The sequence below is a fragment of the Epinephelus fuscoguttatus genome, linkage group LG5, assembly GCF_011397635.1.
Source record: "Epinephelus fuscoguttatus linkage group LG5, E.fuscoguttatus.final_Chr_v1".
NCBI classification, from domain to species: Eukaryota; Metazoa; Chordata; class Actinopteri; order Perciformes; family Serranidae; genus Epinephelus; species Epinephelus fuscoguttatus.
This window is the reverse complement of record NC_064756.1, coordinates 15,436,972-15,461,260: the sequence shown is the minus strand read 5'-3', so window position 1 is coordinate 15,461,260 and position 24,289 is coordinate 15,436,972. Positions and strand designations below refer to the sequence as shown.

The window sequence follows — 24,289 nt, the reverse complement described above, 5'->3', positions numbered from 1 at the left end:
TGTCAGAGAAGTCTTTGGCGCAGCATGAATGCGTAGACAAACATATCAGAAACTTTAAGTACAGAACAATTACTTCAGCCTTAAAGTTACAGTAGGTATAGAAAAAACACTTTGTGTAATATTTGCTAAAACTGTCACTGTGTTCTGAAAAAGGTACATGAGGCAGATAATCAGTGAAAAAAAATCATGCCCTTTCTCCTTTTCCTTGCCCCCCTCGCATTTGCTAGAATCTACTGTGGGCAGCTTTCACTGCTCGTAAACTGTGGTCAAACTTGAATCAAAATTCTGTTTCAGCCACATAAATTTGTTGGAAACAGTGGACCAAAGTACCAAGCACCCATCCACCAGACCAGCTTTCTCCTTTTACAGCTAAACAGTACACTAAAATATGTTTCTGAAAAAAGTATAGGCGAGAAATAAGCAATGCAGTAACAGAATCTTGAGTCAAATTTGAACAGAGTCTGTCCCTTATCATTCAGATCCTCATATCACCATGCCACCAGACATGAGTCAGATAAAGTGGGCATTACTCTGTAGAATCAGCAAGGTCGACATTTCGCAGACAGGGAGGATCCTCTCAACATAAACATGCTAGGTGCGAATGCTTCTCAGGTTATCTACATGTCAATACACAAATGAAACATTCATATGAAGCACTGATCCAACATTTTTTTAGTATCAAAAATCCTTTTACAGTATTGATCTTAATTGATTTAACTTTGTTGCACATGTGTAAGAGCATCTTAACAAAGAATTCTAAATACAACATAAGACACAAGGTTACAGACATAAGAGTTCCCTGACTCACCAATTTCAGTCATGCCTGAAAACACTGATGACCCCTGGCAGGCGAGGAGACTCAGACCTGCTGAGGATCCTTTTAACAGCTGCTGTTCACTGAACTCGGGAAGAGCTGGAAAAGTAGTGCCCTAATGCACCCCATCACCCTCCTTCAGGGAACTGTGGCTTTATTGAAAAATGGTTTCCTTTCATTGAAACACTGGTACCACACTGAGCTCCTACAGTTTGTTATGTTGCATAATATCAGTGCAAATTTGATGATGTATTGATGGTGATCAGGTTTGAGCTCCGTGTGTGTGTGTGTGTGTGTGTGTGTGTGTGTGTGTGTGTGTGTGTGTGTGTGTGTGTGTAAAAAAAAAAAAAAAAAAAAGCCTCACAAAATGCCTGCTTGCTTAGAATTAAATCTAGCTCTCACTGGCCTTTTCAAGCTTGATACAACATTTTTTTAGCAGCCAACTTGAAGATTTGAAAACAGGCAATGCCAATTTTCTTGTAGCACCGTGTAGTACAAAGTAAATAAAACTGCCATTTGCACCAACCTTCATTCTCACTTGTTGTTTTCCTATGGAGATTCAGTGTGATTTTCTGTCAGAGGTCCAGCATGTAGGAGTGAGGGGTATATAATGTGGAATATAATATACAGTATTAAGTATGTTATCTTAAGTGTAAAATCACATCACAATCATCGTCACATTTGAATGAGACATTTATTCAAAAACTGTGAGAACACATTAGCAGCTGCTGGGCTAGCGGCTTGTCTGTGACGAGCCTAACAGCATCAGAGAAACACTGATTTGTAAAGTGAAACATCTTTATAGGGTGTTTTTACTGGTTTTAGTCACTTGGTTTGTTTGTTTTCAAAAGGAGCGGACCTCTGCAAATAATTCAGTGCCTGGTAAAAACCTCCGGAACAATGACTACTGAAAGACTCTGAAGTGGGAGTTTGGCACACAGGAGATGTTTTCAGCTGGTTGCAATTTGCAATACTCACAGCTAGATGCCGCTAAATCCTACACACTGCTCCTTTAAATATTTACCAGGAAGAAAGAGACTGATGTGGGCTGGGTAAGACAGAACTAATGTAAACATGACCAATCCTGAGCAGGTCTACACTGGCTGAGCTAACAGGACTAAATGTTGTACTCGGTGTAAATGACTAGCCGAAGGTCAATTTACACTGCAATTTAATTTATTATCATTACTATTTTAGATTATTTTTGGGGGGCTTTTTGCTTTAATTGATAGGACAGTATTAGGTGTGGTGGGGGAGAAAGAGGGGGGTGATGCACAGCACAGGGCTGGAACCTGAATTGAACCAATGGCCACTGCAGCAAGGACATTTCCTTTGTACATGGGATGCCTGTTCCACCCACTGAGCTACTGGGCGCCCCAACACTGCAATTTAAATGCATTACAGGAGACTTTCCGCTGTGAGGGTCTTAAGGACAGAGGGATGTCGTATGCTGTAAAGCCCTGTGAGGCAAATTGTGATTTGTGATATTGGGCTTTATAAATAAAATTGATTGATTGATTGATTGACTTTCTTCAAAAAATGAATAAAGAAGCAGAAGCTACAGTCTTCTGTCTGTGTCCACACATCACATTCAGCTAGAGCACTGATGTGCACTCAAACGAACTGGACAGCATTCACAGACTAACACACCATTGTGTACTTACATGCGTAAAATTGAGAGAAAACAGGCCTCAAGCTTAAAAAGATGCTCAGGGTCACAGTTACTAGCCATTATGCAACCAGTGTAGATGGATACGTTGGTTAAAATAAACAACTATCTGTTCTCTCAGGTGGATGTAGGACAGACAGCTGAAAAATATACAGCTGAAACACGTCGTCCGCAGACAGGGTGTAATTGGAGGTAAAATTGACAGGTAGAGAAATGCCCCTCCATTGTTTATTTTGTTTTTGATTTCTCCCCTGATTGAAGCATTGTGCCCAGGCTTTGTTTATTCCTGAGTGCCTCATGGACCTGTGCTGCTTGAGCCCCATGACCATAACCAGCAGATAAATACATCATCAGGGTGTGCTATAAATAGACCCACTGCTGCCTTGCAAACACACACACACCACAGAAACGCATGTGTGCACATACAGAGCAGCATCTCGCACAACGAGGAGAAGTGAGCTTGCGTTTTGCACGTAAACTACTGGAGCAAAACACATTAATTACAGTTACACCTCCAGGGGGGGCAGGAAGCCCCAAATGCCTAACACGGAGTTACGTTTCCTTTTCTCCTGCCAGCAGATACACGCAGCCAAACAGCCTGGCCAAGTGTCAAGTACATTTGTATTAGTGTGGACACAGCAGCTCAGAGGTATTCTTTGAGTGAGTGTGGTGATGGAGGCCCTACGGTGCTTTGCACACGCACACAAACAAACACACACCATCTCTATCATGTGTCCCACGTGCTCTCTTGTGTCCACACCCTGCCCTTTTTTAGCAGTAGAAACAAGACTGCTGTGTCCATCTGAGTCACATCAGTCCACTCCCACTGGGCACTGCATGGTCGCACCTGACAGGCCACATCAGACAGAGTGGCACTCATCCACCCATCCATCTGCACACACATTCGTTAGATCATACATTTACAAACAAACAAATGTGTGTGTGTTTGCGACACAACAAGAGTACGAGTGTACATGCATTCGTCTGGTGAACTGAGGTAACTCAGACAGATGGACACAGAAATAAATGTTCCCTGACTGGATCAGCTGAGTCTCCAGAGGTAAAGTGAACTCAGAATATTTAAAACATTTGAAACGTATGGAAATTACAAATTCTTTATTTTTAGCTATGCCAGTGAATCACCTCTCAGAAAGGGACTGCAAGAATGGTAATAATCTCACTCTGCTTCTACCAAAATGTGATGCAACACACCCAGACTGTAGATAGAGACATTGCTGTCCACTAGCCATGGATTGGGGAAACCTCCTGCCTTTGGAAATCAGGACTAATGTGCTGGATGTAGAATTGGCAACTGATAAGATTTTATTGATACCAAAGCTGCTATTGATTCTGCTTAACGCTCTGATTCCCGTATTGGTCCTGTTTTTTTCATCCTATGTTCAGTCTCTAAAGTCTGAGGTTTTGTGGCTTCCCATGAGTTCTCCTTTTTCCTTAGCAGCAGTTCCTTACTCAAAAATAGAAAATCCGTTTATGGTGGCAGATGTTTTAATCTTGGTGGGCCGCCACAAATAAATGTGTGAATGAGAATGTGTGGGAAACCTTGCAGAGTCTGAACACAGTGTAGAAGAAAGAGTTGCAGTGGCACTTGTGCATAGAGTGTCAGATACATGGCCTTCCTGGAATTTAAGCTCATGTTGCACAGAAAGATGTTTCAGTTTATCGCTGGTGTTTTCTCCCTTGAAATGATCATTTTTCAGACATTACAAGCAGCACTCTTGCCATCTTTTTTGTGAATGAAGCCACAGTCTTGACCTTCTCTTTGCAAGTTTCCAGCAGCGTTGGCACATGACATTGACATCAATGCTTTTCAAAGTGCAAATGTCAGAAAAGCATGCCAGCACTGATAAAAGGAATCGATAAACTTGGAGGCAGATGTCATCAATTTCAGTAGTAATTTGTAAGAGGTTCTCAACTGCAACTAGTTTACAATACTCAGTCCTAGCAGGAAGATATTACTGAGTGCTTTCAGACCTAGAGTTATCTTGCTTTGGTCCGAATCAGGAACTAATTTTGTTACAAAGGGGCACAATTGCCTAGAGTTGGTTCGTGTTCTCACGGCAGCATTTACAAGCAGACCAGATAAAATACCTGCCTGAGAAAGCTGCTCTTGATTGGTCAGAATTTCTATGAGGGAAAAATCCAGGAAGTAAACAAAACGTTGAAGAAGAGTAGACTTGTAAGATAAATGTGACACTTTCTAATGTCACAATGGAGGGACAACTACGCAGGTTGATTTTAGCGCTGCTCATCGTGGACTATATTGCTGTCATTGTTCATTTTAGTCAAACCATACAGTTTGAAAACGAGGCGCGGCTCCAACTAGAAAACAATGTTTTGATGCATTGGATGTGCTGAATGTGCATATTAAGGCAGTACAGGAGGAGGTGCACATTAATAATCCTCCAGGACTGTAACATGCTCATGTTTAGCCCAAACTGCCCATTGGTCCGACATCCCATTGTTCCAACCATATTAAACCCATTGTTCTGAAGTCCTGTTGTTCCGAAATCATCATGATGCCCTGTGGTTAAGGTCTGGTTAGGTTTAGGCACAAAAACCACTTGGTTAGGGTCAGGAAAAGATCATGGTGTGGGTTAAAATGAAAAAGAAAGTGACAGACACATAAGCCGTGAGCCTGCTTCGCCTCAAGCCTTTCCCAGCTGACCCAGAGCCGGTCGCGGTGCACCATCAAGGTAGAAATACGCCCGCCAGGAGCTGTTCAGCACCGCGGACCATCGGACTAATGGGATGTTGGACCAATGAGCTGTCGTACCAGTGACATGGACCCCAATTCATAGTGTGACTGCAGTTGGTTTGGATCGAGGTTGGAACACATTCTCACCACAAACGAACCACACCAGATCTTCTTGAAGAGGTGGTCTCGGTCCTTTTTTTTTTTTTTTTGTGCGCACTCGAACGCAATTACTGTGTTCACACCTGCTCAAATGAACTGCGCTTAGGGGGCAAACAACCCTGAGTTTGAGTGAACCGGACCAAACAGAGAACTTGTTAAAGCACCCTGAGAGGACAAAATTATTAAGGTCAGAATCCCATAGGAACTGCACTTGTGTCATATGAAAAGAATCATTGGTGTGATTGACAGTCACCAAACAGTAGATGAAACTTACCTACGAGATATGTTCACACAGAGAGACACAGCAGATAAACATAATGTACAGGGAATGCACTGTTATATGTTTAAAGATATGCAACAACACACTTGCAATGTATACATTTTGAAGGACACGCTTGCTACAACAGTACTGCACCGCTGCCCAGTGTGGGATATTTGTCTGCATGAACAGTTTCAACAACCATATCCCTGCTTTCACCCTGTCAGCTCTTTTCACACATTGCAAAGAAGAGAGAGAAAATGTGCACAAGGACACACATGCACACCACCAGCACAGGCGCCCACCTTTCTGCTGACTGCCAAGGGCAGTTACGCATATCGATAGGTGTTGGCGGTAATGTAGCGTAAGAAGTAACACTGTAAGTTTAAAACTGCAAGGCAGAAAGGTCTTTGCAAATGTTTAATGAGGTTGTAAAAGCATCCAACATGTTTACTAAATCACAGGGTTATGCACAATGCAATATAGTGTGTCAACAAAACTTTTTCCCTTTCATATACAGTACAGGCCAAAAGTTTGGACACACCTTCTCATTCAATGCGTTTTCTTTATTTTCATGACTATTTACATTGTAGATTCTCACTGAAGGCATCAAAACTATGAATGAACACATGTGGAGTTATGTACTTAACAAAAAAGGTGAAATAACTGAAAACATGTTTTATATTCTAGTTTCTTCAAAATAGCCACCCTTTGCTCTGATTACTGCTTTGCACACTCTTGGCATTCTCTCCATGAGCTTCAAGAGGTAGTCACCTGAAATGGTTTCCACTTCACAGGTGTGCCTTATCAGGGTTAATTAGTGGAATTTCTTGCTTTATCAATGGGGTTGGGACCATCAGTTGTGTTGTGCAGAAGTCAGGTTAATACACAGCCGACAGCCCTATTGGACAACTGTTAAAATTCATATTATGGCAAGAACCAATCAGCTAACTAAAGAAAAACGAGTGGCCATCATTACTTTAAGAAATGAAGGTCAGTCAGTCCGGAAAATTGCAAAAACTTTAAATGTGTCCCCAAGTGGAGTCGCAAAAAACCATCAAGCGCTACAACGAAACTGGCACACATGAGGACCGACCCAGGAAAGGAAGACCAAGAGTCACCTCTGCTTCTGAGGATAAGTTCATCCGAGTCACCAGCCTCAGAAATGGCAAGTTAACAGCAGCTCAGATCAGAGAGCAGATGAATGCCACACAGAGTTCTAGCAGCAGACCCATCTCTAGAACAACTGTTAAGAGGAGACGAATCAGGCCTTCATGGTCAAATAGCTGCTAGGAAACCACTGCTAAGGAGAGGCAACAAGCAGAAGAGATTTGTTTGGGCCAAGAAACACAAGGAATGGACATTAGACCAGTGGAAATCTGTGCTTTGGTCTGATGAGTCCAAATTTGAGATCTTTGGTTCCAACCGCCGTGTCTTTGTGAGACGAGAAAAGGTGAACGGATGGATTCCACATGCCTGGTTCCCACTGTGAAGCATGGAGGAGGAGGTGTGATGGTGTGGGGGTGTTTTGCTGGTGACACTGTTGGGGATTTATTCAAAATTGAAGGCACACTGAACCAGCATGGCTACCACAGCATCCTGCTGCGACATGCCATCCCATCCGGTTTGCATTTAGTTGGACAGTCATTTATTTTTCAACAGGACAATGACCCCAAACACACCTCCAGGCTGTGTAAGGGCTATTTGACCAAGAAGGAGAGTGATGGAGTGCTGCGGCAGATGACCTGGCCTCCACAGTCACCGGACCTGAACCCAATCGAGATGGTTTGGGGTGAGCTGGACCGCAGAGTGAAGGCAAAGGGGCCAACAAGTGCTAAACACCTCTGGGAACTCCTTCAAGACTGTTGGAAAACCATTTCAGGTGACTACCTCTTGAAGCTCATGGAGAGAATGCCAAGAGTGTGCAAAGCAGTAATCAGAGCAAAGGGTGGCTATTTTGAAGAAACTAGAATATAAAACATGTTTTCAGTTATTTCACCTTTTTGTTAAGTACATAACTCCACATGTGTTCATTCATAGTTTTGATGCCTTCAGTGAGAATCTACAATGTAAATAGTCATGAAAATAAAGAAAACGCATTGAATGAGAAGGTGTGTCCAAACTTTTGGCCTGTACTGTATTTACCTAAGAATACAAAGTTATTTTGAGTTGCAGAGTTTCAGCAGAGTCAGTGGGATCTGTTTTTTCCCTGGCTTGTGTAGGACACACTTGGCTCATGTCATGTTAGAGAAACTGGGGCTGATATGAACCTAAAAGGAACGTCAAAACTTACTGGCGTGTCATTTTTGAGACCTTTTCTTCTTAAACATTCCCCTAGAAGATGCACCAGTGGTTTTATTGATGAATGCTACCTGTCACTAGAGCTGCAGCTGTCAAGTATTTGATAAGTTCATTGACTGATAATGAATTGGCAACTACACTGAACAAAAATATAAATGCAACACTTTTGTTTTTGCTCCCATTTTTCATGAGCTGAACTCAAAGATCTAAAACATTTTCTACATACACAAAAGACCATTTCCCTCAAATATTGTTCACAAATCTGTCTAAATCTGTGTTAGTGAGCACTTCTCCTTTTTCGAGATAATCCATCCCACCTCACAGGTGTGGCATATCAAGATGCTGATTAGACGGGAACTGCCCATTGGTCTGACATCCCATTGTTCCGACCATATTAAACCCATTGTTCCGAAGTCCGTTCCGAAATCATCATGATGCCCTGTAGTTAAGGTCTGGTTAGGTTTAGGCACAAAAACCACTTGGTTAGGGTCAGGAAAAGATCATGGTGTGGGTTAAAATGAAAAAGAAAGTGGCAAACACATAAGCCGTGAGCCTGCTTCGCCTCAAGCCTTTCCCAGCTGACCCAGAGCCGGTCGCGGCGCACCATCAAGGCAGAAATATGCCCGCCGGGAGCTGTTCAGCACCGCGGAGAGCTCCCACACAACCCCGACCCCAGAGTTAATACCAGGAGGTTACGGTGTTTCATTCTCTCCTCTCTATGACACTTGTATCTCGACCAGTAGCCTACTTTTGTTGTGTTTGCTGATCCTCTATGGTACACAAATAGGCCTACAGTATAGCCTAGTATAATCACATATCGTAACAATGGGACTTCTGACTAATGGGATGTCGGACCAATGGGCTGTCGGACCAATGACATGGACCATGTCATTATAGGTTTTCTCCACTTGCTCCGACTTCCTTCCACAGTCCAAAGACAAAGGTTAATTGGTGACTCTAAACTGGCTGTAAAGCCAGTGTTTGTTTGTCCATTCTGGGCTACTGTAGAACAACATGGCGGACTCTGTGGAGGAGGATCAGTTCCGTATGTAGATTTAAATGGGTCATTCTAAGCTCACAAAAACACAACAAATCTTATTTTCAGGTGATTGTAAACATCACGAAAACATAGTTATGAATATTATATACCATTTCTGCCACTAGAGGTCCCCAAATCCTGCACACTGGACCTTTAATGGAAAGTTTTTGGATTGTTAGAAGCAGCTTCTGTGTATGAAAAGAAAATGCAAATCTGTGTCAGTGTCAAGTTCTCCAGACATCCCACCGTGAGCCAGCGAGATTTGGCTACATCTTTAATAATTTAATAATTAAATAATGTCCTTTTGTTAGTTGACTTGCAGTTACAGATAAACACTAACACTAAAACTAACACCAAGCCAGCAGGAGCATTAACTAAGCAGTGTCTGTCCCTCCTCCCCACTGAGAGAGTGGGCTGGGAGTGGGAGTGGAGATAAAGCAGCAGAGAAACACAGAAAAACAGACAAAGAACCAAACATAGGGCTTGTGTGAGTCAGTGTTGGAACAATGATTTGTCATTACAGTTGACGTTTGCTCCCGAATACAGAGGACTGCATAACTGTGCCAGACACAGGCGACGAGACCACCATCTTTTGGAGCAGATGCGTCATTTCTGCAGTGAACTTGCTGTGGCTGCTGTTGGTGGTTCCTTAAAACAGAGGGCCTCTTGGTGATATGCCTTGAGGCAAACCACTGAGATCCCCAGCTACACATTCGTGACTCCACGAACATGTACAAAACCACAGTCTGATGCCAGATTTCTGTTTGATCATCGCAGAAAAATCCCACAGGTCATTCCAGCTCCAATTAGCCTGTCTACACAGCGTAATCCGTCCCTTCTTTCAAGTTTCATCAAATTTTTCTCCTCCAAGACTGCCTCCTCACCCACACTGCAAATGTACATACTCATGTACCCATTCAGACATCACCGTGTGAAGTTCTGCTGCAGGAAATAAAGGAACACACAGCTCGCCTTTATGATAGACAGAAAAGCAAACATTCTGGGTATATTTCAATCACTCACAGCAGCTGAAACCGTACACCGACATCCTTCAAGTCAGACACAAAAATCAATAGCCCCATTTTAAAAATCTCTTTATTCAATACAGTACATTCACTGTGCCAGGCAGGCAGGCTGGGCACGTAGAATCAAACACGTACTAGGTTATCAAATATGCAGTATGTATACAGCAGGGGGGGAGGAAAGAGAGATGGCATGGCACTGAAGAGTGTGGAAAGAGGGAGGTGGTGGTGGTGGGGGGGGGGGTGACGAGCAGAGATAAGACTGAGGCAGTCTGTCACTGTTTGAAGAATTCATCATTTCTTGGTTACAGTACAGTGTGTTTTAATTATGCCAGCCTTCAAATGCTGATCGCATGTTGATACTGTTAAAACATACAGCGTCTCATCTACAGTATATAGAGAGAGTTATAGAGAGATCATCCGGAGAGCGCAAGATTGGGAAGTTACAAAGGGAGGATTGTTAATTAGCAGCTCAGAAGGTGTAGTTGGCATTAGGGTGCAGTTGTGACTGTTGTTGGGGGAGCTACTGTGCCACCGTCCTCATCCTCCACATACAGTCTTCATACAGTCTTTATTTCCATGCTTTGTCTCCAACTAAACCTAAGGTTCTTAAACTCGGAAACTGAAAATATTTCTTTGATTTCTTTTCAATTCCTTACCTATCAAAAATTTTGATAGCCTTGCTGGTGTGGAGGTGCTCTTGTTTGTTTATCGTTCCTGAATATAGATTGGTCGTGCACGGCCTGAGCCTGCTTCCACATCTCAGTCACTGCCCACACCCTGAATTTGCTCAGTGATTTGAATACTCTAGGTTTGGTGCTGTGGTCATTAAAAGCTGGTTAGAGAAACCAGGTAGGTAGGAATAACAGCAGGGACCTCATATTCCTAGCTTATTATATCCATGAAGAATAGCAGAAAAATGGCCACAATATAACTGCAAGTTGTTGGATTTTTATCGTAACATTTTTCCCAGCCTAGTTGCCAGAAGAAAATGATAGCATTGCACATTTCTTCAAACCACAGATGCATTACATTTGTATGTTACAAATGTGTAATATCAACATTTCTAGAGTGACGCATGAAGTGACCATGTCATTGGAATGTGGAGGAGATGGTGAATAGCTTGATATGTATTGCCACGCTGCAGTCCACTGTTGGAAACCAGTTAACAACACCAGTATTTTCAGCCCGTTTTCACTCCAAAGTCGAAGATATCCGGCGCTTAGGCAGTGACTTGTGGTGTCAGACACTGACGACAAAAGCCGTTCTTTAACGTTGGCATAATACGTGGCCGGTCGCCGTTACAGTTTAATGGCGCTCAGTGGTGTCAGGGGGAAAGAACAAAAGTTTAGGCAGTGAAAGTCCCAGTAGGGTGGATGGGAGTGGTGGTGAATGAGTCCAACAAACACAGACCAAACCAAAGCCAAACCCTGTTATTTTTCCCTACACCCAATCACGTGTGTTAGTTGAAGCAAAAAAAAGTCAATTTGTGATGTTGTACCAATGTAGTGTGATTATTTTAAGACATCTAATGTAAACACTGAATTTCCTGTGAAAACAGAAGTGTGTTTTGAAAGAAGATAAAGCATGTAACAGGCAGAACTTGATATTGCGTCACGTCGTATCTGGACGTGGAAAGTCCATGACCAAACACTGATATGTGATGCGGTCAGAGTGAGAATGTGTTGGTATTTTAGCAACCTACTGGCACATTTCCAGTGGATTTTGTGCCAGTGAATGTGAGTGTATTTTAGTGACTCATTGCTGTGTTTTCAGTGGCTTTTATACCACCGACGGTGTGGATTTTTTTTAGCAGCATGTCCCTAACTTGCCGCCTAACTTGGTTGTTTTTCAGCATCTGGTGGCTGTGTTTTCAGTGGCTTTTATACCACCAACAGTGTGGATTTTTTTTAGCAGCATGTCCCCAACTTGCTACCTAACTTGGTTGTTTTTCAGCATCTGGTGGCTGTGTTTTTAGTGGCTTTTATACCAGCAGACTTGCAGGTTTTTTAGCAATCAGTGGCCACTTTTATAGTGGCTTTTGTGCCACCAAACTTTGTTGATTTTTCACAACTAGTGGCCCCGTTTCCAGCGGTTTTTCTGCAACTGAATATGGGTGTTTTTTTAAGGACTGGTGGCCAGTGGCAGCTCCTGCCAAATTTCTCAGGGGGGGCAATTGTTGTGATGATGGCTGAGGTGACCCGTTCAATGGGTAAATTTGAATTAATTTGGCTCTACAATGACTGAACAATCCACTGTGGTCATCAACAGACTACTTTTCAGTCAGACACTTGATCTGGATTTATAGCATGATGGGATGACAGCACAATGATATGTGTGATCACTGGAAAGCCCCGTCCTGCGCTCCGGTTCCGCTGTTTCACGTGATGTGCGGCTTCTTGCTAATGGTCGCAGAGAATATCCATAGAGAAGAACGGGTGTGAATTTGGACGCACTATGCGTCGTTACTTTATAACCTATATGGTTAAAAAGCCTCTTGGATCAGCTGGAAACGTTAGCCATGTTGATCTTGGATGTGACCGCTGCGCAGTGGCGCTGCCTCATGTGATGTCGGAATAATCGGAAAAAAATGAGTTTCTGACCGCAAAGCAATATTTCAGTGGAAACGGTTGACGACGTGTTTTTTAAACATTTTGAGTGATAAAATACAACACATCTTCTTTGTAATGTCCATGATGTCTCCACATTACGACTTAAACGCTCATGAACACACAATGAAGTAAGAACGACTTCCTGACATGGGAAATCAGACCATCCGACGAGCACATGAATGATACTTGGTGGTTTATGTATGATGAAAACACATTGGGCAAGCCCTCCCAGAACCCATAGAGATTGCATTGGAGTGCCTGCATTTAGAAAAAAAAGCATTTTACATGGAAGTCTATGAGAGTGAGTCGGGGCAATTTCCAGCCAGGCTGATATCGCCCCAAAGGGTCGGAACGTGACTTCACACTGCCTCTGACTGGATATTCAGAGGCAGGACGAGTTGTTTCAAGTGAAAATGATCAGAATAATTAATATATTGTGTGTATATATGACAATAATGATGATGATAATCATGCATTTATTACCATCATCTTTCTTTTCTTTTGTGGCTCAAGGAGGGGCGGCGCCCTATCGCCCTCTATTGGCCAGCCACTCCTGCTAGTGGCTGTGTCTCCAGCGGCTTTTGTGCAACCAAATATGCAGGCTTTTTAATGACCAGTGGCCACTTTTCCAGTGGCTTTTGTGCCAATGAGCTTGGTTGTTTTTTAGTGACTGGTGGCTGCATTTCCAGCGGCTCCTATGCCATCAAACATGCAGCATATATGTGACCAATCATGCAGGTTTTAATAACTTGTTGCTGTGATTCCAGTGGCCTTTATACCACCAAAAGTGTGGGTTTTTTTGCCAGTGTGCCCCCAACTTGGCACCTTGCCACCAAAGTTGGCTGTTTTTAGCGTCTGGTTGTTGAGTCTGTTCAGCGGCTTTTATACCACCAAACTTGCAGGTTTTTAGCATTAAGTGGCCACTTTTCCAGCAGCATTTGTACCACCAAACGTGGATGTGTTTTTGCAACCCATACCAGCGTTTCTAGTGTTTTTGTTTTCTGTCACCAAACTTGGGTATTTAAAGCTAAAACATTCTTTTCCTAACCATAACCAAGTCTATTTGTGCCCAAACATAATCATATGTTAACCACTGCATTGTTAGACAAGTGAAGTTTTAACTTATCTGATACATAGTAATGTACTAATGTCAGGTATCAGCGGTTTGCACACATCACTAACATTTTTTTCAGGCGATTGGGTTGATTACACAAATGTAATGGTTTTAATTTACTGCAAGAGGATTTTCACACCAGTAATCCAAAAATAGAGTAATTCAACAGCACTGCTACTGCCCTTCACTCCTGGCACATGGAGCATGCACTGTACATGAATAAATTTGCCACATGCCATGTATATTTTATCAGTGATTTTATTTATTGAAGCGTATGTACCATCCTATATGATGTGGCGCCACTAATGAGACCTTAAACCTGCTTCAGGCAACACTTCTTCAAAACTTTCCTCTCGTCTCATTACCTTAAGTTGTTCTGTAAACACGTGCCCATTAACAGCTTGTCTATATTCCACACTGCTGCACACGCCGGCCAGGAGCAGCAGCAGTGTGTGGGCAGAGCGAGCGTACACTCTGTGGACCATGGTAATGGGTGGGAAATGTCAGTGCATCTGTCCATGCCCTCTACCTTTCCTTCCCTCTGGCATCATCCTTCCTCCACCTCTCCTTTTTGCTTTTCCGTGGGGTTTTTGGCGGCTGTTGGAGCCGTTCGTTCACAGTTAGATGAAATCACACACTGTATACTGCAGCTCAGAACTCACCGTCCCCTGACCTCCTATGTCACATTGTTTTTGCTCTATTTGTCATTTCACTTTACATCCTCACATGTATGTTTTATATATTCTTTTTTAAATAACAGACCGTTTTTCAAGAGCTGTAGAAGTGATGTGTGAAGACTCGTAAATTAATATTTCCTTTTTGTGTCTCTTACCTCCCATATACTTTTTCTGGTAGTAGGAATGGGAAACTGACAATCACTGTGTTCTTTTGCATTTCTGTCTGATATACAGCAGTAATAAAAAGCAGCTGCAGTGGATCCAGTGTGTCACTTCAGTCTCTGATAACACTTCCTCAGTCACTCTGCAGCTTGGAGCCAATAAGGAGCCATTAAGGAAACATCAGTGGAGACAGTACCCAGTACTCCCAAGTCCGACAAGTGACAACAAGCAGCTTTATGCAGAACAATCAGAGACTCTTCATCGCTCTCTGTCTCTCACACATTTGCACAACAAACTGTCACTGCACACACACACTCACTGCGAGTCTGCTGTTCCAAACTGACAGGCTCTAAGGCTCCCCGTGCAGGTTAGTCTTCTATGACTCATTTGCCTGACACCATCTCCCCACCATCCCTCCTTCCTGGAGCTTCTTTGTCACTTACTGACAACCCGAGAAGATACAGGGCTGATTTTAGCATGTTACAGTACCACTGATAATCGAGAATGGATACCAAATTGACAGATCCGTCAGAATCACATGCCTCCAAACTTCTAAATTCCTTGTATTGGTGCCTGAATGTTTTTCTGACAGCTGCATAGTGCAAAACAATGACATCAAACTAATTTGACTGCGCTGCTGGAAACCTGCAACAAGGAGGAGTCGTGGTAGAGAGAAAGAAACAGTCTAAAGTGCAGCTTCATTCACAAAGAAAGATGACAACAGTGCCTCATGTAATGTCTGCAAAACGCTCATTTCAACAAACACCAGTAAACACCAACAATATGCTGAAACATCTTTCTATCCAACATGGTCCTAAGTTCTAGTAATGCCATGTATTTGACACTCTGCACACATGTGCTGCTGCTTCCAAGCGAGCAGCACGTCTGTTACTGAGAGTAAATATGCTGTTATAAAAATAACATTAGGACTACACAGTCAGACTTAGCACATTTTTCTTTGACTAGGAAAACCTATATTCAATTCAAATTAATTCTATTTATAAAGCCCAATATCACAAATAACAATTTGCCTCACAGGGCTTTACAGCATACGACATCCCTCTGTCCTTAGGACCCTCACAGCGGATGGGGAAAAACTCCCCCAAAAAAACCCTTTAACAGGGAAAAAATGGTAGAAACCTCAGGAAGAGCAACTGAGGAGGGATCCCTCTTCCAGGACAAACAGACGTGTAGTAGATGTTGTACAGAACAGATCAGCATAATAAATTTGCAGTGATTCATATGACAAAATGACACATGAAGAGAGACGGAGACAGAGAGAGATGCAGGACAGACATTAATGACAACAGCTACAATAACATTTATTTTAGTAATAATGTTATTATATTAATAGTAATAATAGTATTTTGGTGGCATATATGTTATACCTATACATTAATATATGATAGTATATGTATGTGACAATAATAACCGTATGCGTATAATAATAGTAGAAGTATGACTAATAATTACAGCAGTAGTAGCAGCCATGAGGCAACTACAACACACCATCCAGTTGTAGCTGCAATTCGAGGTAACTTGCGAGACAGTGGGGCACAAAAGCTCTGGAGAAGAGGCCAAGTTAGTGACATGCAGTAATAGGATATAAATGTTAACAAATGAAGAAGAACCAACTTTCCAGAATCTAAGAGCGAGAGAAAGAGAAGGTGCCCGGTGTATTATAGAGGGGTCCTCCGGCAGACTAGGCCTAAGTCAGCCTAACTAGGGGCTGGTCCAAAACAAGCCTGAGCCAGCCCTGACTATGAGCTTGATCAAAAAAGAAAGTCTTAAGTCTAGTCTTAAATGTGGAGACGGTGTCCGCGTCCCGGACCGTAACAGAAAGATGATTCCACAGGAGAGGAGCCTGATAGCTGAAGGCTCTGACTCCTGATCTACTTTTGGAGACTTTAGGGACCACGAGTAATCCTGCATTCTCAGAGCACAGTGATGTGGTGGGATAATAGGGCACTATGAGCTCTCTAAGATATGATGGAGCTTGACCATTTAGAGCTTTGTAAGTTAGGAGAAGGATAGATAAGAACAAAGCTACAGATATTCTCATTTCATTTACTATAGGTGATAACAGACTGTTGTTGCTACACTGTGTTCAGACCCAACGATTTTTTTTGCCTAAACTGATAAACAGAATCCATAATAGTTCTGAATGAAGTCTAATCAACTCCCATCCCTACTCTAAGGTTGCCGCCTGAACATGAAGTACAATATGGACACTCATAAGAGAGGCTTGGTCCCAGAGGGTCGTTGATTTGAGTCAGGTGAGAAAATCACTGTCACTTTTTCAGCCTCAGTCATCTACTGTGAGAGCTCCTTTGAGGCACTTTGACAAGGCGCTGAGTCTTGTTATTGCTCTAATAGAGCAGCTCAGTGAGTAACTATAAAAAGCACAGCTCAGTATTTTCATTCTACAGAATCAATTATTGATTTAATTTCCATTTAACAAATTAGTTTCCACTCTACATTTAATGGAAATGCAACTAAGGATCATACGTTTAAAACACAGAATTTTTAAATAGCAGTTAAAAGCTACAATGATTAAAGCATATTAATTAATACAAATAACAATAGCGAACAAAGCACCTATCACTGTGATGAGTGCATTTTAAAGAGTTTAAAGAGGCATCAAGATTAATAATGCAGCAGATGATTGTAATTTTATGTGTTAAAGTATAAGCCACAAAAAGAACAACTATGCAGCACATAGGTGAGGTGAAAATGAACAAGTGAGACGGCGCACAGATGGAGGTGCATATGGAAATGTTAGCAAGAGGAAGAAAGGAGGGAAGATGCGGGTTATCAAACTTAATCAAGACAGAGTAGTTGAGTCAGCAGAGGTTGCACAGCGAGGGGGGAGCTTCATCACTGGTGCTGTCAGTGGCTTTACCACATTCGCAGTTCAGCATTCCCATTTCCTGTCCCATTTTCTCTTCTTGTTTTCCTTGGTTCCATCAAATCAAACATGGTGGAAGGGAAAGGAGAATCACTTTAATAGATGAAGAGAAGAAAGGAGAAGAGAAGAGACTGTTTTTGGCAGGTACTGTAGAGAGACCTGGCACCATACTGAAGTCCGACCAGCACAAAAACTGCCAGAAGGGCTGCATGGCTGATTCTGTGACGCTAAGCTGCCATCCTGATTTCCTAGCGCCTAATGAACAAGCAGAACAAGTGATGCTCACTGAAGTCACACTGCTCCCCCTGGCCCCACTTACCTCACGCCCACTCTGTCTTGTTCAGGCCTGACTGAGAGATCTTTTGGACATAAATCTTAGTTCTCTCTCACAGTAATCTTTATATTCCCCATGTTTGAATATTTCTGATTGTGTGAAATAAGTTACCAATCCTAACAAAGTAAACTTCCTAATTAACATTGACTGTAAACTGTAGATGTCCCATGTGGCAAGTCACGCCCATATTCTCCAAACATGTTAACGCAAATGCTAAGTGTTATTTGCAATTCCTTTTCTTCTCAGCATGATGTAGACGTCCTGTTGTGCGACTGCAATGAAACACCTGCGACAGATTGAGGGTGTCACAGCTGTGATGTGTGAAAACTCCTGACATGAATACGAATATGCGTCAATATTGTGGGAGACAGCTTCAGACAGTGAAATGGCTCATTAACCTTGACATTTGCTTTGCTGCGAAACAAAACGATGGCGTGTAATAATCAGCTCCGTTAAGGGCAAGTGGAATCTCTAATCTTTCATTACAAATTACAGATATGTGTTTTTATTGAAAGGTTAGTTTGACAAGTCAAGGTTGGACGTGTTGTTGGTTCAGAGATGGTCTTCTGCAGACCTTGGTTGTAACCAGTGGTTATTTGAGTTACTGTTGCCTTTCTGTCATCTTGAACCAGTCTGGCCATTCTCCTCTGACCTCTGGCACTTTCACCCAGAGAACTGCTGCTCACTGGATATTTTCTCTTTTTGGGACCATCCTCTGTAAACCCTAGAGATGGTTGTGTGTGAAAATCCCAGTAGATCAGCAGTTTCTGAAATTCTCAGACCAGTTCGTCTGGCACCAACAACCATGCCACGTTTAAAGTCACTTAAATCACCTCTCTTCCCCATTTTGATGCTCAGTTTGAACTTCAGCAGGTCGTCTTGACCATGTCTACATGCCTAAATGCATTGAGTTGCTGCCACATGATTGACTAATTAGGCAAGACAAGTTTATTTGTAAAGCACAATTCAACACAAGGTAATTCAAAGTGCTTTACAGAGACATTAAAAGCAACGAGACACAATTTAAAACAATAAAAACAGTCGATTAAAAAGGGAAATAGAAATTGAGAATGATAGTGATAATAATAAAATACAGTAACATAAAATGAAAACAGGCTCAATACATTGAACAGTCAGGACAAGAAAAGAAGTAGAATAATAAAAGGCATAAATCAGCAGTGTGCAGTTAAAAAGTACGGGCAGTAGAATACAGCAGGTAAGTATTTAATCTAAGAGTACGCTTCAGTAAACAATAATGTTTTTAGCCCTGATTTAAAGGAGCTGACAGTTTGAGCAGACCTCAGATCTACAGGAAGTTTGTTCCACAGGTGAGGAGCATAATAACTGAATGCTGCCTCACCTTGCTTGGTTCTTGTTGTGTTCTAGTTCTAATTAGCTACTTGAATTAATGAGCAGTTGAATAGGCGTACCTAATAAAGTGGCTGGTGAGTGTATTTCCTCAGGAGTCGGTAGAGACCAAAAACAGAGCTAAAACAGAGTGAATAGTGGACTTAGATTTATAAGTTGGCCAGAAACACGACTCCAAATGAATGATACTGTCGCCCTGTAACTGCTGGATGTGTAAATAAACAACTGTTTATCTTGTCTGATGAGGCTGGAATGTTTGTTGCAGGCTTGTTGTGCTGCAGCAGGAGTGAACTGCTGCTGACAGCGTGTAGATGCATTGTAACACCTTCATCCAGTGTTTGTGAAGTAGAAATGAGGCATATTCTGTTGAATGAAAGTAGTTTGTTCTCTTTGTGCTTCGATTGGTGATGTTAAAGGGTGCAATAACAGTGTGTTTTAATAGTAGCCTCTTTGCTTCTTTAGAGGAACAAACACAGATGATGTAACACGTACTGTATGTTTTTCCCAAAGCTTCAAAACATCTTGTTCTATTCAGGGCTGGATTAATCTGTCAAAGGTCCTCAGGGCAAACATTAATCTCCTGTTTTTCCTACATTGTGTATCGTTTTTATACACTGGTATATTACCTGCACCAAGAATTGCTGTGTGGTAATTTGAACACAAATTGATTCAGTAATCAGGGTTGGAAATCAGCACCAGCCACCAGCCAAATGCTGGTAAAATATGCAAGTGGCTGCTAGATTTGCTTCACCCACCAGACAAAAAAACAATGGTGATTCATTGAGTGGCTGGTAGATTTTGGAAACCGTCAGCCACAGTGGCAGGTGGACAAAAAAGTTAATCAATCAGGCAAGTGGTGAGAAATAATTATACTTTTCTTTCTGAGCTGATGATGGAATTAGTGAGGTAGTGAGCAGTCTCGCTTCTTTCTTATTTCTGTTGAGAGTTGCACATATAGAGTACTGATCAGGCAGTTGCAACAGACTGGTGGCAGGTAAAGGCAAAGTTTATCAGCTGAAGCACAGATAAGCATTTTAAGCATCCTGGAAACAGGAGTTTAGCTCGGTGGTGTTAGAGGATGTGGGCAAAACTCTAAAACTGTATTGTGTAGTGACTGCGATGTGACAGTTTGCCACAAGTGTGAGAGCAAGGTCGATAGAACAGGGTTGTTTTTTGAAGGCATGTCAAGTTTCCAATAACTGCTGCTCGCCCAAAGCCTAGGTGGTGCAGTGGGTAGCACTGTTGCTTCACTGTTGGTTCCTGGGATGGGGGAGCCCCTCTGTGCGGAGTTTGCATGTTCTCCCCGTGTCAGCGTGGGTTTTCTCCAGGCGTCTTCCCACAGTCCAAAGACATGCAGGTTAATTGCTGACTCTGTGGTCAGGTCCATATATTGTGTGATGCGGCCTTTGTGCTTACATACGTGTTTGTTTACATAAGAATGCAGCTAACATTTTAGCAAACATGATGCCAGAATAAACAGCAGGAGTTTCCTGACCATTATAAGACCTGTAGCGCCTAACCCAAATAAACAAGAGAAAAATATTCTGAGACACATTTTGCTGTCATTTCTGGTTGTGCTGCTTCTGTGCTCTCATCTGCTGTTTCACCATAGGCAGGGCTCAGCACCTACACACCCACACACACACATGTTTTTTTAATATTTGGGATACATTAAAAAGAATTTCTATTTTGTGATGCTTCAACACGATGGTTAACACTTAGAAAACCTCATGGTTTAGATTCCGATGACTACATCTTTGAGGTTAAGATCAATACAATAATAAATGCTCGGTTAAGTTAGGGTAAAAGCGTAGTGTTTAAAAAAAACAACAGTGTTAAGGTCAGGAGAAGATCCTGGCCATGGTTGCAAGGAGCCAGTTGTTGGTAACTTGTGTTATTCTAATACACTTTGCTGTTGCATAAACTGCATTAAGAGAATTAATCAAGTTTGCATCCATCTTCAGCAGTCATCAAGAGGATGTTGCCTTACTGTGTTACAGGAAGCAATTAATGAGTGTGTGTGTGTGTGTGTGTGTGTGTGTGTGTGTGTGTGTGTGTCTATGAGATTAACGTAAGCATCAACACTAGTCTAATGACTTGATCATTGTGTGCTCTGACCTCATTAAAATGCCCAATAACTTCATTAATGTTTGCAGCAACCTCATTACAATTTGCCATGACCTCATCAGAGTGCTGTGACAACCATCGCACTGTATGACTATATAATCTGGAATCACACTGAAAAACTGTGTCCAGTCCCCTGCAGTTTTACAACATAAGAGGTTGAAGTATACAACATGAGCATCTGAATGTCTGTGTTTCTGAAATCATACATGTCTTGGGCTGATTGTCACCGATAAGCCAGTATCTGTCCCATCATTGACAAAAAAAAGTTGTTTGTAGGTATTGTTATTGGTAGTTTATGGAGTTAGATTTGTGTCTTTATGACATTCGAGAAAGTAAATGATGTGAGAGAAAAAAAAATATTTGAGAGAAAAAGTTTTCACACTGTTGGCATATAAAAAAAAAGTTGTTTTTTTTTCTCAGAAATCATTTTTTAAATCTCAAATTTTTTTTTTATATTCTATGACAAAATACTTTGTCTCAAAACTTTTTTTAGTCTCAAATATTACTATTTTTTGCTATCAGTGTGAAAACTTTTTTTCTCAAATATTTTTTTTTTTCTCTCATCATTTATTTTCTCGCATGTAATAAAGACACAAATCTAACTCCAGTAATTTAGAGTTTATTTCCTGGAAAACAATAACAAAAATGTTGAAGACTCACCATGCAATTGAAATGTTTTTTGTGAAAATAGACACAAGCTTACCATTGGGATACATCAGCTCCAGTGCAGGGATCAGTCTATGTCTGTCCTTCATCAGCAGCACTGCCAACTTCAGATCTCTGCTTGAACACGTATGGACTCACTCCAGAAACGACTTAATCATGGTCGTCTTCTTCCTCCATTTCATCCCTGTCCAGTTTGTTGGTAAAATGTGCAGGCGAATGTGATTGCGGTGGCAAGAAGTCCTCAACAACAAAGAGCAGGCTGTCCTAGTGGCTGTTATCAATTTGGTGCTTGTCGCTACTGTCAATCTAAAATTTCGGGGTGGGGTGTAACGCACATTTAGTGCTACTGGCTACTGTTAACTCCAATTGGGTTTAATGTTTAAAGTTTAGACGCTTTCAGCCCAATCACTGATGTTAGTTATTGCACAGTATTTCTAATGCCCAAGAATCTGTGTGCTCTGCAAATCACTCTCTACACCACTGACTCCAGGCCAGATGTTATATTCCAACACAAATACATGCAGTGTCGGATGAAATGTTAAATGCTCACCGTTAGACTTTAATGTGCAGATTGTGACTCAAACCTCAGCCATCAGCTCTTCCAAACCTCTCACTCCCACTTCTCATCTTAAACTTCATTCACTCCTATAAAAATAAACACAACACAGACGTCTGTATCGCTATGAAAGGTCAGCTTTATATAAAACCAACTTGGCTCAATTTAAAATTTTGTTTCAAAACAGAACTCCTCATCTCTTCTCTGACGTGATTTAGATATCAGATGATGTGAACACAGTTATTGGCTAAAATGAGCAAAACCATCATTTTATCACTCCCAATAAAAGCATGTACAATACAACCGTGTGTTTACAATATTAATGTTATTGTCAAATTATATATTGTAGGCGGGGCAACACAATGGTTTGAGTTGAAGGTGTGAGAAAGAATAGTATCAGTAACATTGTTAACACTGTGCTACATTACAGAGAAATACAAACCGTACTAATGAACCTTCATTAATATAGGCCTATATTTTATCTACAAGTGCACGTCACACACTGAGCGAGCTGCCTGTTAATGACGCTGTGGGCAAAGCAGTAATGATTGTGCTAAGTGGCTAATGGGCATGTAGCTACTTCCATGTTTCAGATGATACGTCATGTTTGTAGTCGACCAATGAAGATGAGTTTACATATCACCTTGGGTTCATCCTTCACCTTCTCAAAATGATCCCACACTTTGGATTTCCTGCCCGACATGTTATTAACTAGCCTGTGGAATAACCGCAGGTACCAGCCCTGGAAATTAGAGGCCTTAGACATGCCACGTCACATCTTTAACCCTCTGGAGAACGTGAGGTCGGGTGCTGGGCGCTGCTCTTGTGCCTTTTTTGCAACAGATTTCAAGAGCGCGGCGGCAGGTTGTGTCTGAGGTTGTTAAGCGGTCAGAAAAAGCATCATATAGTCTATTTAACGGAAATCCTGAGTGCAGAGCTGATCTTCTTCCAGGTGCTGTTTATAAGTGTGTAGGCCTATCACTCGTGGAACAAATGTAAAGCTCTGGGTAGCCCTGCACTAACATGATCATGAACAACTCCATATTTATCAGACTGAATATTTACAAATGAAGGGACAGATATCTGTCGGCTGTGATTGGTTTGTAAGCTGACTCCTGTCTGACTGCTGAGTGTGGCCACTTCCTGTGTCTGTCCTTTCAAATTAAGGTTTGATTTGTTTCGACAAGGCACATCTCCTAATAGGGTTTCACGTTTTTATTCCTGCGACTAAGCTACCAATGAAATCTTGCCGATTAATGGCCTTTCTGGTCGACGAACATTTGGTCAGCTATTAGGGGGAACCATATAATGTGGTGAAAAGCAACAACTCTGCATTAACTAAACCCAATCTCTTCCATCAGTCTGTTGAAAAATGTTATGGATGGAAACTTCGATGTATCTAAGACTTGTCAGTTGGCTCGTAAAAAGCGAGAAGCTACAAATTCTGATTATGAAGTAAGATATTTGAAAGAAATATATGGTTTTCCTCTTTTGCTCTTATTCTGTATTACAGTTTTAGCTCTTCTTGCCTGTATGAATCATAGTGTTAACAGAAATGAACTGTTTTGCATTTTATCTGAGCTGCTATCAAACACAACGAACAGGATGTGCCTTATCACCCAAGATATGTCATATCTGTTTATTCCTTTCAAGTAGCTGCGTATGTTTGTTCATGCCTTACTCTCTTGTGCGTATATGTGTGCATGCAGATGCTCAACTATGTGTGTGTCTGTGCAGTGTGTGTGGGAGAGGTGAAGGTACACTGCTGTGCTTTAAATTGCTTACA

General features: G+C 41.8%; 1 protein-coding gene across 2 annotated transcripts in view; it reads left to right on the top strand.

Annotated features, from left to right (window-relative positions):
* LOC125888536 (SPHK1 interactor, AKAP domain containing) overlaps positions 1–24,289 on the top strand; it is a 208,422-nt gene that overhangs the window by 98,710 nt on the left and 85,423 nt on the right. Inside the window, exon 2 of one of the 2 annotated variants that reach the window (XM_049575927.1) lies at positions 16,743–16,820. The exons of the other annotated variant lie outside the window; for it this stretch is intronic. The gene's annotated coding sequence lies outside the window, so the exon portion shown is untranslated. The remainder of the gene's footprint in view (positions 1–16,742; positions 16,821–24,289) is intronic. 2 annotated transcript variants of the gene reach the window in all.